General features: G+C 34.7%; 1 protein-coding gene across 3 annotated transcripts in view; it reads left to right on the forward strand.

Annotated features, from left to right (window-relative positions):
- The window catches only part of LOC129221565 (probable serine/threonine-protein kinase kinX), a 131087-nt gene that overhangs the window by 60139 nt on the left and 57000 nt on the right, over nucleotides 1–13948 (forward strand). The window lies entirely within an intron of this gene.

A 13948-nucleotide genomic window follows, 5' to 3' on the forward strand; every position in this document is an offset into this window, starting at 1 on the left:
TAATAAAAAAAAACTTTTGCAGTTAATGAACAAAGCACTGTTAGCCTAGTTTAATTGTTTATGTGAGTTGTATTTTTATGGCATATTAGGATTCTTATTATTAACTATGGTTCTCTCAAACCTACCCTGGCAGTGTCGCAATGCTGTAAGGGTCTACGTAGCCTTCACAATGCTGCCTGCTTTAGTTTGCCTCAATTAGAGCTCATATACCAGGCCGAACTGTCCGCCATTTTGGATCAAAAGTCGGAGAAATATTACCACACTAGATGTGTTTTCGCTTCCTTTCAGCTTCATTTTATGCTAGCGTAATGCATTTGTTTTTGTCCCAAGTTGACATTAGAACAACAGAGTGTCATATTTTGAAAAAAATAAACAAACCAACAAAACATCAAGAAATCGAAAACATTTAATTGGTGAAATATTACATATATTATTATTCGGTTATTTGCATGATTAATTAACTTGCTAATTAATTATGAAACTAGTATTACTTTACAGTATTAATGCTCTTAGTAGTATTAGTGTAACCAGGGGCGGACTGGTCAGGTCGGCTAGTCGGGAATCCCTGACTGGGCCAATCGCTGAGTGAGCCACTTCAAACAACTTTTTTTATTGAACTTAACACATTAATTTCATACCTAACATTTTTTAAAGTGTCATAAAAAAATAAAATAAAAAACATGTAATTCGTTTACTCTATGTAAAAAAAGCGTTTGGAAACGTTTTTTTTTTTTTTTTTTGCCACCTTAAGCAAGGATCAAAGTAAATAGCCGAAGTTCACATGCGCGAATGCTTTTCTCTCTTATCAGTTTTCTCTAGTTTTTTTGAGCTCTGGGGGCCATGGCTCCCAGATTGAGGAGGAAGCCAGAGAAATTGGTGTTCGACGCGGCCTGAAAAAGGGCCCGGGACGAAAAAAGAGTGTTAAAAACTCATATTTATGCGTCTATTTACAACAACTTAAATTGGCCTGCACCATTAGACAAAGTGGCCCTGGCCCTGCTATAGATGCGTGAGCCATGCTTTGGGGTGTTGATAGGGACACCTGTTGGCCCAGGTCTAAGCCTGAAGGAGGTCCGAGATTTTTTAAATGATGGGTGAAATATGTGTAGGGACATAGGGGTAAACAAGATAGAGGGAGGCCCGTCGATTGTAAATAATCGCTATACGAGTATTTTCATCGGGAAATCAATCGAAAACGGGAAAGCAAGTTTGGACTACGATAAACTGAATCGGAATTAGGACAAAATTTCTACTTAGAAGAGAGAGGTCCTGAACATAGGCGGAATTAGGACTGAGTTCCTGGGGGGGGGGGAGGGCAAGGTTTTTTTTCTTTTTTGTTTTGAGCAAAATTAGTTGTAATCAGTCCCAGATTTATACTTAACGGGGTACCTAAGGTATTTCAGGTATGAGGTTCCTTTGTAGTCCTAAAGTCACCAACGATAGTCTTAAGTCTAGAATTGAGGACTTAGATGCAAGAACCAGTTTAGTCCAAACTTTTTTTTAAATTCATTTTTGCGTGTGGCCGATAATATAGAAGTTTCGATTGTTGTAACAACGGGACACAAATGTAAGATCAGACCTCTGCTTGCTTAGTAAATAATGTGGGAAATATATTAGCCTTTCTATCGGACACTGATGTTATTTGTCGGTCTTACCAAAAATGAGCGAGTCTGGACTTACCTGGTTCTTGCATCAAGGCCCTCAATTGTGTTTTTCAGATATTTAAATATCGAAAAATTGCCCGACAAAGTTTTCGAACCTTCGCCATTCCTTTAAAGCCACTGAAGAAAGCTTAAAATTTCCCCTTTTGAAATTTTCGAGGGAGAGCTCCGTAACCCTTTTATCGGCACTATAGCCTAAAATTGATTTCAGTTTCAGAAAAAAATGCCCAGAGGGTACTAGTGTTTCCCCCAGATCAAAAAAGGGGCAGTGCGCTTTCAGATAAAAGGGTATTTTTTAAGAGAAGTTTTGTAAAACACAAAAAATGCTTCTTTTACTTTTTGGTTTTCTAGGTACATACAAACTTCAAGTGTTTTCGAAAGTAATTATTTTTGAAACATTGAAAAGCTTTTTGATGTTTGGATTTAAAGATATGCAAAAAACATTCAAATATATTCTAATCTGATTCTTGTGGATAAGTTATTGAAACGAGGGACGTTTCAAGGACAGGGTTATGTGAATCTTTACCTTTCGAAAAAAAATCGCTTTGGTTAAACTAAAAAGTTTACCAAAAGCGAAATTTTTTTGAAAGGAGCAAGGAGGGTTGATCAAGTCAAGAGTCAAAGGTGAGCTTAAAAGCGGAATTGCACGGCAGCACTCCACAAAAAATCTTGAGGGAAACACTCGGTAAACCTGTCCCCTTTCCTTTCAATGTTTTCAAACATGTTATAAGATAGTTTTTAAAATTTCAATGTCGAAAAACTCCGAAAGATAGTCGCCGGTTTCCCTATAGTAACTAAATGTAGTTTAAAATTGAGTGGAGTATACTTTCAGTTTTTAAATGCTTCCAAATGAGATCACTGAGCCTCCTCTTCTCTCAAATGTGACCAATGATAGTTTTGCGTTTTTGTAATAGTTTAAAGTCGAAACGTTTTCGTAAAGAGCTACCGATGCTTCCCTGTTCCATTAATTTTACCAAGGGTAATCTAAAATTGCATTTCTAAATCTTCCCATTTCGAAGAATTTCTGGGAAGAGTCCTTAACATTCTATCGTAAACAAACTTAGACTTCAATAGTGAAAAAAAAAGTTATTTAAAAAAATCGTGGGGAACCCCTATTTTTTTGCTCTCCTCAACGTTACCAAAAACTAAAATTGCGGTTTTTGACATTAATTTTAAAAATATCGCTTGAGAGGGAACTATAGAACCCCTTCTCCCAATTCTTTTCCCCTTATACCTATATAAATCAACCGATTCCGAAAATTTTTTGGGGGAATTTACCTGATTCCTTCCTTTTTTCGTGTTCTTCCTATGTTGTCAGTATAGAAGCCTAAAGATGTGCCTTTTCCAAGTACAACCATTGGTTTCCTTCTTTGAAGGCCCATAAAAAATGTGTCAGGGTTAGCTCTATTTTACGTTTCACAATTTTCTTCTTTTAGAACTTTTAAGCTTGATTTCGAAACTTAAAGGAAAATAGGAACTAACGGTAGTTCAATGTCTTTGCTCGATTCGGAAAAATTGAGATCCGGTACTGGCTAATTTAACTTTTTTAATTTACAGAGGTGGACCAAAGTATTCTTTTGCCGACTGGGCCAAAGTCACCCAGTCCTCCCCTGAGTGTAACTATATATTTTTATGTGCTAATGCTATATACCTGAATTTCCAATAAAGTGAATTAGCCCTATTTTTGGCAGCATTGCATTTTTGGATCTTAGCAATTAATTTATCAAGTGATTTAAAAATGTAACAGTTGTATATAAAAAAGAGCATATTTTTTCAAACTAAATTACTCCATAGCAATAAAAATAGCACCGAGAATTTACATAACAATGTTTACTGCTTTCGCACTGCCGAGTTTTAGCTTCGGATTTCCAGCAAATCGTCAATAAAATTGGTTTTTATCTTGGATTATTAATTTTGAAATTTAAAGAAACAATCCTTTCTGTGAACTATTAGCACAGTACACTGCGGCACATTCACTTATTTTTACGATCTTAACATTCTTTCTTGCGTCTTTTAATAATTCACCCTACGGCAATGGCTCAAGAACAGACGGTCACTTTGATCCAAAATGGCGGATGCGTCTTCTCCCTTGTTATAGGGGGGCCTTAGCCTCAATTATAGGGAGCTACCGCTCTCTGCTAGCTATCGATCACCAGTCCCCGGACACTGAAATCAGTTTCATTCATCCCAATTATTATTAATGCCTTAAATGTACTTTTCCGGGGCCCTTCCATATTGTTTACCCCTATATTTCACCCCTAGATTTAAAAATATTGAACGCCCTTCAGGCTCGGGCCCGAACCAACAAGTGTCCGTTCTCCCCCCCCCCCCCGTGCACGCCCCTCCGTAGAACCCATTTAAATTCCCAAATTCCTTGGTTGTATCATTTATATTTCGTTATCCGACACATGAGTCGTTGTGTGAGGAGGAACTATAACTTTCCCTTATCTTGTTTTCTCCTCGCGGCCCCGTGTCTTCGATAGAAAATCTCCGGCGATGAGTGAGAATCCCTCGGAATGATGAGGAAGGGAGAGTGTGTCGGTTTGGACCGGAAACGGCTGCTCCCCTCTCCCCGGTTGCCAGCTGTTCCAGAGATCACGTGGACGGGCGGGAAAGTCGCTCTCTCATCCGAGAGAAATCGCATTGTGATTTTTATATTTTCTGTTTCAAGTTCTTGGAAAAACACTCAAATCCGTCTTAGGATAACTGATCGTGATCAGTATTTGATCAGATTCTGGGTGATATTCCGTCAGTGCCGCAACGCAATTTTTTTCCCTGCTACCAGTGTGAAGATATATTCAATTCCTTTCAGCTCGGTGGTGGCTATTCCAGGCAGGCGAGCCCAAAATAAGGGCGAAAACTCCTGTCTATGGATACTGTAACTGAGCAGTTCGGTATTTATTTTTCTGCCTTAGCTCCGACTATGAGGCGGTTACTTGTAGCCTCGGTTTCTTTTTTGAACTTTTTCTTGCATCAGTTCCCAACAACCTTGGGAAGTTCAAATATTAAATGATCTGTTCATTCTTACGCACTTTCAAATAACATTTTAGCTCACTTTCACAAATTCCATTAGTTTTTGTTGCAATTTCAGATCTAAGCAGTCAACAAAACATCGATTTTCCAAAGTACCTTTTTCTATATATGCCGGACTTTTTAGTTGCAGAAAATTAAGACGGGTTCCCAAACTTTTCCGATTCGTGGCACTCTGTAAAGGAATTAGACTTGGGTGCCGTGAGAAAGTTCTATCTCTACAATATATACACATCTATACTGTGGACACATCGCGGCACTCCAGGGTGCCATAGCACCTATACTGGAAACCACTGGTCTAAGAAGTTGTACTTCTGGATCTTAGAGCAGGAACTAAAATAGAGGGAGCTAGTCAATCATTGGCTTAGCAAAAGCTGACCCTAAGACCCCAAGTCACGTGACTCAACAACAACGCATGGCTGGCTCGTTTTGCGTGAAACAAGTGAAAGAAACCTGATTTTTTCCCAATGCTTTGCTTTAAATCTACCACGTGACTTGAAGTCTTGGCTTCACAAATGAAAGTCTTCACTCCCTCCATTTTATCTCTTATTGTTCTGGACACGCGTACATGATTACACTCACCCATTTATTTTGAGTCATTAAAAAACATCGAAATTTTTGTAGGCGTACAAGGAAGTCGCATTGTGTGCACATTTTTTTTTAAATTCACGTACTTATTTATTTTAAGGCCTGGTTAAAGGTCATCACTCATCAAAATCGCGAGTTTTAGTTAAGCTGCTACATTCAAGTGTGGTGATGCTTTAACTTGCATCCGTTTTCAAGTATATTGAAAAGCAAATTAATGAATAGTTTTGATACATTTGAGCAAATCACCCATTAAAAGACCGACGTATTTGAATGAATTTATACAAAAAAAAAATCGCATGTTCGTGAGGAAGATTGGGTCGAAGCTGCATGGAAAACGGATTTCGTAGAATCGGTTTATCATTTGTGACGGGCGGGTTTGAATCAATAACGAGAGCTGAACTCTAATAACGAGTAGATACTTTCACTCCTGTGTGCAAATCGCAGGCTAATTTTTGTGATTTAACTTTCGCATTTGGAAGCTCTTTGCACGCAATTTCATCATTTGCGCCTGGGCGGAAGGGGAGGGACACACGTCTCCATTTCGCCAAATGCTGGAAATTTAGAACACGCGGTGCGAAACGATTAGTTCGCTAATGGCCATGGTGTTAATGTATGCGGCAAATTGAAATAATTTGTCTGATTTTTCTGTGGGAACCGTGTTTAATGGAGATCCTTCGGATTGCCGGAGTTAAAATTGTTTTTTTTTTCCCCCTATTTCTTAAACTGTTTTAAACGAGATTCATTTTACTGCGTTAAATAGCGTTTGTTTCATAAATCTTTTAGCTTGAAGCGAAGAGCACTTGATATCATTTCTAGTTTTCATCCATTAAGCAGTAAATATCGTTTAGCTAGCCTATCAATTTTTGTATATTCATTTAAAGCAGCGATCAAGCTGCTGCTGCTTTTTTTTGTTTTGCGTGTATAAGAGACCTGCATTCAAAACCCTCCCCATTTTGTCATCGGAAAATTTTAGGGATTCAAACATTCCTGGTAAAAAGTCGCATGAAAAATTTAGAAACTCGCATCTTTATGCTGTCTACAGTGGTAAAAGTGTAAGTTCCTAACTTTTATGCAAATTCGTTGATTGCAAAAAAAATCCTCAAGCTTTGGAATTATACTTAGTAAAAAATACTTTTGATTTTTTATTTAAATTTGACTAGTTGTTTATGTTTTTCTTTGTTTGAGCGTCATTAACTTTTTACCTACTAACATCGATTGTTTCTGACTGTCCCAAGTTCCAAACAAAGATACATGAAGAAAAAAAATAAAGATCACTGATTCATTTAAATGTGATTAGAATGCCATTTGCCTAAGTTTGCAAAAACGTTTTTCCGGAAATGAGTGGAACTATCCATTCAAAAAAAAAAACCCTTCAAAAGTCGATTTTTGAACTTTCGAAATGAGCTTCGCACACAATATCCGGCAGAATTGTTTCAATCAATACTTAGGTGTTGACGACATTTTAACTACAGCTGATTTTACGAAAACTAAAAAGGGGAATGTGAGGCAAAGTGAAATAGATAAGATGACTGACCTTTTTCAAAATGAACAAATTGGAAATTTGATTTGATCAGTATATGAAAAAAATAACAATGCATTCGAAGCATTTTTATTTTTGGCAGTAAATTTGTGCCTTCAAAAAAAGGTGGAAAATTTTCACTTGTTTTTTGCATGGGACAAAGTGAAAAAAGAAATATTTTTCGAATAAAATATTTTCTATTCAATTGGGAAAACTACTTTTGAACGCAATGAGCAAATAAAAGGATAATTTAATAAATGAAAAGATAATGAAACAAATTAACAAATGAAGTAATTTAGCGAATACATGAGGAAAAATTTACGAGTGAATAAAATGGTGAATGAATAAGAAAATAAGTGAAATGATGAATTGATAACTGAATAAAGGGATGTAAGTGAACATTTTCAAGTTTTGAGTAAAACACGTTTAAAGGTAACGTCCTAGGCAGACTTTCATTGATTTTTTTTCTTCCTAAATCATGCTGTACAGCAGCACCTGCCAAGGCTGCTAGTGCTATCTCTTGCCCTAGGGGAGAGGTTCTCCTACCATTCGTACTGGGTATCTCCAAATTTTTAATTGTGCCACTTACATCCCTTTACTTATCACTGTCTCATTTGATAATATCAAAATAATTTTTGACTTACAACAAAATATTACAAGTTGAGAATCAATTTGTGAAAACTACCCACATTATCATCTCTACATAGTATAAAATGAAGTCCCCAAAAAGCGTCTGTGTGTTTGAACTCAAATTCGAGAACTACCCGGGCGATTGCGCTGAAATTTTCACAGTTTGTTCCTTTAAGTCCTGAGAAGGTTTGCAGGCCAGTTCGAATAAAATTCGACGAGTAGTTATTTTTTTAATTCCAATTTACGTCCAATTTTCACATAAGTTCTCAAATATGGGGGTGAAAAATTACTTGCACATATTAATATTACATATCGTTTGAAAGGGTAGAATTTTCCGCGTTCTACGCAATTTGTTTCAATGCTCTAACTTTGTTACGGCGGGAGTTATTTGCATTTTTAGCTCGAATTTTTTTTGGTTTAGTGGAAATTTAGGCACTTCTTTCTTCATTAAACAAATCAATAAAAAGTGAAGGAATTGTCCCACAGCTTTCTTTTTGACACCGTTGGAAAAAGCGACCTTTTTTTACTCCAGATCTAACTCGACCTATGGTCGAAAAAAAAAAAACTTTTATCTCGAAAGGAAGAAAAGTTACAAGCCTTTTTAAATCAAATGTAAGAAATCTCGATTCCATTCAAATTGTGAACCATTTTCTTTCGCATTTTAATTCCTTAAACTTATTTTATTTTGTGTTTCCATGGTTACGCATTTTAAATCCATCTTTCTGGATTTAATTTCTTAAAAATATTTTAATATCTGTCGTTATTGTTTGGAAGGGAAATCATGATGTTTTTTTTTTATTTATTTTTTACGCCTGATTGTTGAATATACGTCACTTGAGACAATTTTTATTTTCAAGGTGGACCGGGCAAAGCCGGGCAACGCAGCTAGTATGCTTTAATTTTCAGAATTAATTTTTTCTCGACTGGAATTAGACTACTATATTATTATACATATACTACATTACTACATACCTAGTATTAAAATATTACTAGGTAAATGGCACTAAAAGCGTAGTAAATATTTCAATGTTTCACTTTGCTCCGCTATTTCCCTTTTTCCCCCACATTCCCCTACTATCAATAAAAAAAAAGTTGTTACTTAATAGTGATGTTTATTTTCGGTTGTGCTTGTGTTTTGATGAATAAACTAAATCTAACATTTAATAAACAAAAAGTGCTGAGCTATTCGCAACTCCAATAAACTATAGGGGACGCTGCAGCCACTGCCTAATGGCGGATGAAAAAGGTAAAACAAATGCCGTAACTTATAACTTGCTTTGACGCCTTGTGACTGACAGTAATTTTTCATCCTGTTTGTGGGAAGCTTTTTCTTCTATTCTTCTGAAATTACATTCCACCATAAACTGTCTGAATCCTGTAATTTACCCTAAAGAAAACACGTGGAATGGAATGTTTTATCTTTTTCGGAAGTATTGTTAATCACCGTTAGGTAGCGTATTCGAACTCTGGAGTTGCGAATGTCAAAATAAAAAAAGGCTATTTAAACGCACACGAATTCTATTTTTGAAGTCGAATTTCGAGCGAGAAAATGACTACTTGGTTTATTGACCCAACCTCCGAACTTTAAATTGTGGGTGGGAGAAATTTTATTTTTATTTTTCTTGTTTTGATAATATCTCTCTCCTGTGTAGTACGTTCCACGCATAGAGAATCTTTTGATATTCCAGAGGCGCATCTGGAATTCTATTGTGCCGCTTTGTTGAGGTTGGAATTCCAATTTCTTCGTCGTGTCTGACGGATCTGAACGATTTTTCATTCTTACTACGAAACAGGCGACTTGCCACTTGGAATGTTATTGTACCTTCATTCCCCAAAAAAGTGGCTAAATAGTGCTTTGGGTCGTATTTTTCTTTTCTATGTTCCTACCAAGGTTTTCATTTTGATGTTCTGTTTACACGTTTTTGTGGGTTTATAAACTGCCGTGTTATTGCCAGTGGAAACGTACGTGTTAGCACTTGGTCTGGCGTCGTTTTTAATGTGTTAATGTATTTGTTTTATTTGTCTAAATTGCGGAATTGTTACGAATGAGTTTTTTGCCTTTTTGTTTGAACTTTCGACTTTTTCTACATTTTTGAGAAAATTTCCAATTTTTTTTAATACTGTTTGTCTAAATTGCGTTTTTGTGTCGCAAATGACAATCTTCTGCCTTTTGTTTGAAATTCGACCTTTTTAAAATTCTTGAGGAACCGTCCAATATTTTTCAGCTTCCCGACTTTTTTAAATTTATTTAAAAAATTCCAATTTATTACGCAATTTGTCCTAATTTAAGTTGACTTCTGAAACATTGTCTTTTTTTTTTCCCACAAGAGAAGCTATTCCACTTTTTTCTCGCAAAATTTATGCAAATGTTTATATTGAGGCTTTTGGTTGTTTCCATGCGGATCACCGAGCCCCAGTAATATGCTCTACACGATTTAAAGCAAAACGAGTCTTCCATTTAAGCACGAGCACCACAAAGGTGAAAGTCCATCTTAAACTCGGACAAAAACACGATTTACGAAAGCACCATCTATCAACATTTCCATAATTTTGATCCATACCAGGGTCCAAACAAACCTGAACCAGATTTTTATGCAACTGTGGAGGATCTTGTGACCACCAGTAGTATAGACATGAAGGAAAAAATTAGAGGTGGATAATTTCAGATTTAATCTTTTTTTTTTTTTTTTTTCATGTCAAAAAAGGATTTTTTCTTTTTGAGAAGGGGGGGGGGAGGAAGGTTCATATTCAAGTCAGTGGAAAATATAATTCTTATCCATTGGGCTCTGAAAACATTTGCGTTTTTAATTTTTTAATTAATAATGAAGTAAACATTCAAAATAAATTGATCGAAAATGTGAATAATAATTTTAGAAAACATATTCAAAATTTGGGAACATAACAAAGGAGAGTTGGGCCTAATGCACGTAAGAACATGCATTTCTTTACTTCAGTTATTCATATTTTAAAGAGTTTGTTATTACAGTTTGTGAAAGTCAAAAGGTTTTCATTTTCTTGAAGTCTCTGAGAAGATAATTAGAGAGACTAATTATTTAATAATGGCACGCAATGAATTTTCAGGATGTAATTATTTTTGTATACAATATAAAAATTGATTCTGCTGTTAAATCTTTCTGTACTGTTGAGAGAGATTTTATCTGTCAAACGATCTTTTTATGCACACGAACATGTTGATTGGAAGCACCTTGAACCCTTTGTTTACTGGTGAAACTTCTCATCTAAATTGAAAAAAGAAAATTTGCTTCGAAGTCATATTAGAGTTACAAGGTCCCTAATGATATTCCATGTTAATAAAGATCTTGGTCTTGATTTGCAATGAAATTATAAAAATTGTATTACAATGGAATGGGTTGTCACCTAAATTATGTTTTTGAAATGTTGGCATTTTTTAAGAACCAAATTAATGAAGGTCGTTTTCCATCAAAACTTTTTTCTGCTCAAAAAACATTTTGAATATTTGATTTTTTTTTTTTTTTTTTTTAAATATCCTCTTGAGATAAATTTTAATTTACAGCAGGTACATTCTAAGAAAAAAATACTGTGGTTTTTCTGCTCATTGGCAGAATTCCGCAAATTTCAATATTTAGATTCCTGGAATTCCGCTTTTTTAAGGTTTTAAGAAGAAAAATACAAGAATTAAAGTCAGTCTTTTTAGTTTTTGAGCCGTCTCCTCCTTGTATGTAAAGAATATCCTTAAACCTATTATTTTTAACACAGACTTAACAATTCATTCTCTTCGTGCTCCGACCAGTGAAGGAAGGATACGGCGCATCCGATTGAAAGAAAGCCTTTTTTACTTATTTTAAAACAAGGTTTCAAAGCTTTGTCAAAAGATAATTTAAAATTCCAGATATTAGAGGGCAAAGAAAATAAAAAGAAACTCAATTTCTAAGAAAGGAGAAAAAAATGTGAAACGAGCAATTTGAAGAAACTTTTCTGAAATAAATGGTTTAAAACAAAAAGTCCACGTGTTCATTGCCGAGAAAATTTTGTATTTGTTCACTGGTCTGACTAGGTTGCTACACCCCGTTTTTTATTTCCCCTCCCCCTCCTCAAAAAAAAAAAAAAAAAAAAAAAAACTGAAGCAGAAACATAAGTTCTCCCCCCTTTTTAAAAAGATTTAAAAAATTGTCATGTACCAATTGGCTACCATTTTGTACGATATACTAAATTAGGGGACTTTGCTAGCCAACCCCGTTCGCAGCCTACGGCAACCTATTTCGCTAAAAAATTGGCAATTTCCCGCCTACTTCGGCGAACAAATTGACCGAAAGAATTTTTATTGACGTTTTAAGAAATTCCTCTGCTAATTTAAGTCACACTAAAATGAGACCAGGCGATAAGGACTACTCGTTTTCGTACATTGTTCGACTCTCAGCTCTACTTCGACAGGCTTCAAAGAGGATGCTTCAAACAGACAGGCACAGGCGCAAAGGTTTTAAAGGAACATATCAGTGGTTCCCAAAGTGGGTGCCGCAGACGAGCGTTTGACGAAGTCGATATGACTATGTAATACATAGTATGTATCTATATAATAGATAAGGTCTGGGATGCGGTGAGAAAAATCCAATTCTTTAAAGGGTGCCGCAAATCGGAAAAGTTTGGAAACCTCTGATATAGATTAATTCCAGAAACTGAAATGGGGTGTGGGATTGTGTATTTACTGGTTAGAATACCTTAAAACGTAGCCTAGAACAATCCTTTCTCAACCTTTTTCGACGACCCGCGGATTGGTAATGTTTTTCATCTTTTTTTTTTTTTTTTTTTTCAATTTTTCAAGGGGGGAAAAAATTCGGACTCTTAAAAACTTGTGATTTTTTTTAAAAAAAATTACAGACTGTTGAGGGTGTTTTTTCTCGCTTTTTCGTTCTCTTTTGCAAAAAAATAAATAAATAAATAAATAAATCACGTGAAAACATTTTGCGAACGGCTGAGGGTGTTTTTTCCCTTTTACAAAATAACAATATAATAATAAATTGATAAATATCACAGTAAAACTTTACTTGGTGTTAAAGAACCGCTGTAAAAAATGTGTTGAAGGAAAAAAGTTATTGTAATAATTAGACATAAATAATCAGGGTTCGTTGATTTAAATCAAGTGATTTAAAAAAAATCATTGATTCAAATCAAATGATTTGAATCAAGTGATTTAAAAAAATCATTGATTTAAATCAAATGATTTAAATCAAGTGATTTAAAAAAATCATTGATTGAAATCAATTGAATTGAATCAAGTGATATTTTTAACAAAATCATTAATTAAAATCAGTTCATTTTATTTTTATAAATTAGTTTGCATTTTGAGAATGTGTTACTCTAACTACACTGTATTGTACAATCTTAACTTCAACATGCAAAATTGCATAAATCCCTCTTTCTGTGTGTGAAACAAACTCACTCTTGCAATATTGTTTTTACTCGAAAATTACAGTTCAATTCAGTACAGAACTAAATAAATATTTGCTGTTTTTCTTATACACTATCACTAATATAGTTGTGAAAAGTAATTGCTTAGCATATTCTTTTACACTAAGTCGTACATGATGATGGAATCCTTATTTTTAAGCAAAGCATGAAACAAAATCACTTCTTATCTAAGTATTATAACGTAATTATAAATCTTTAAAATGTATTGAATAGTTAGCGAACTTATCTTAGTTTTAAAAGTAAGCTGAATGGCTACATCTATTGTACGAAATTATAAATGAAAAGTAATTAATAACTACAAATATTTGAAGATTTTAAACAAAATTAAAAAAATCTAATTCAAATTTAAAAAAATCCAACTTTTTTGATTAAAAAAAAAATTACGAACCCTGGTAATAATAAACGTTGCTGAAAAATCATAGAAAAGTTCGAAAATTAATCACAAAATTCACGTAAAACATGTCGTATGCAGATAATGTATTAATTAATGGTGTTTTCTTATTTCTCTCTTTTTGAGTAAGGAGTATTTTTTTAATGAGTAAAATCTCTGAGGACCAGGCAAATTTTTCTGCGGACTGGTGCTGGTCCGTTTAAGAATCACTGGCCTAGAATATGGCACTCGTGTAAACTTTTATGGAGAGGAAAATGATTGCTTTCATTGCTTGTTTTCTAAGCGTCTGTTAAATCGTAAATGTCATTCTGGCGATAAGAAAGCTCTTTTTAAGTATCGCTATAAACACGAAATGCCGTTGCGTGCGGGCGTATTCAAATGGCGGTTTCTTCGAGCATATTTTTCGGTATGAAGGTGCCTCAGTGACGGAGTTATTTCTGATATTCTAGGAAATTTCCTTTTTCATCCGACATTTTAGTTTCTTCTGTATCAGAAGGATGTGGAGAGAATGTATCGAATTCGTAGAAAAATGTTCGTGTTGAACTGTTCGGAAAATTTTCTTTAAAAAATTTAGAATTTAAAAATATCACGCTGTAAATATTAATTTCATAAAGATCCCATTTGTGCGATCGATTTTTGTAGTTCCTTAATTTTTTCGTGCTAATTAATCAACGGAAAGAA

Source organism: Uloborus diversus, chromosome 4 (genome assembly GCF_026930045.1).
Source record: "Uloborus diversus isolate 005 chromosome 4, Udiv.v.3.1, whole genome shotgun sequence".
NCBI lineage: Eukaryota > Metazoa > Arthropoda > Arachnida > Araneae > Uloboridae > Uloborus > Uloborus diversus.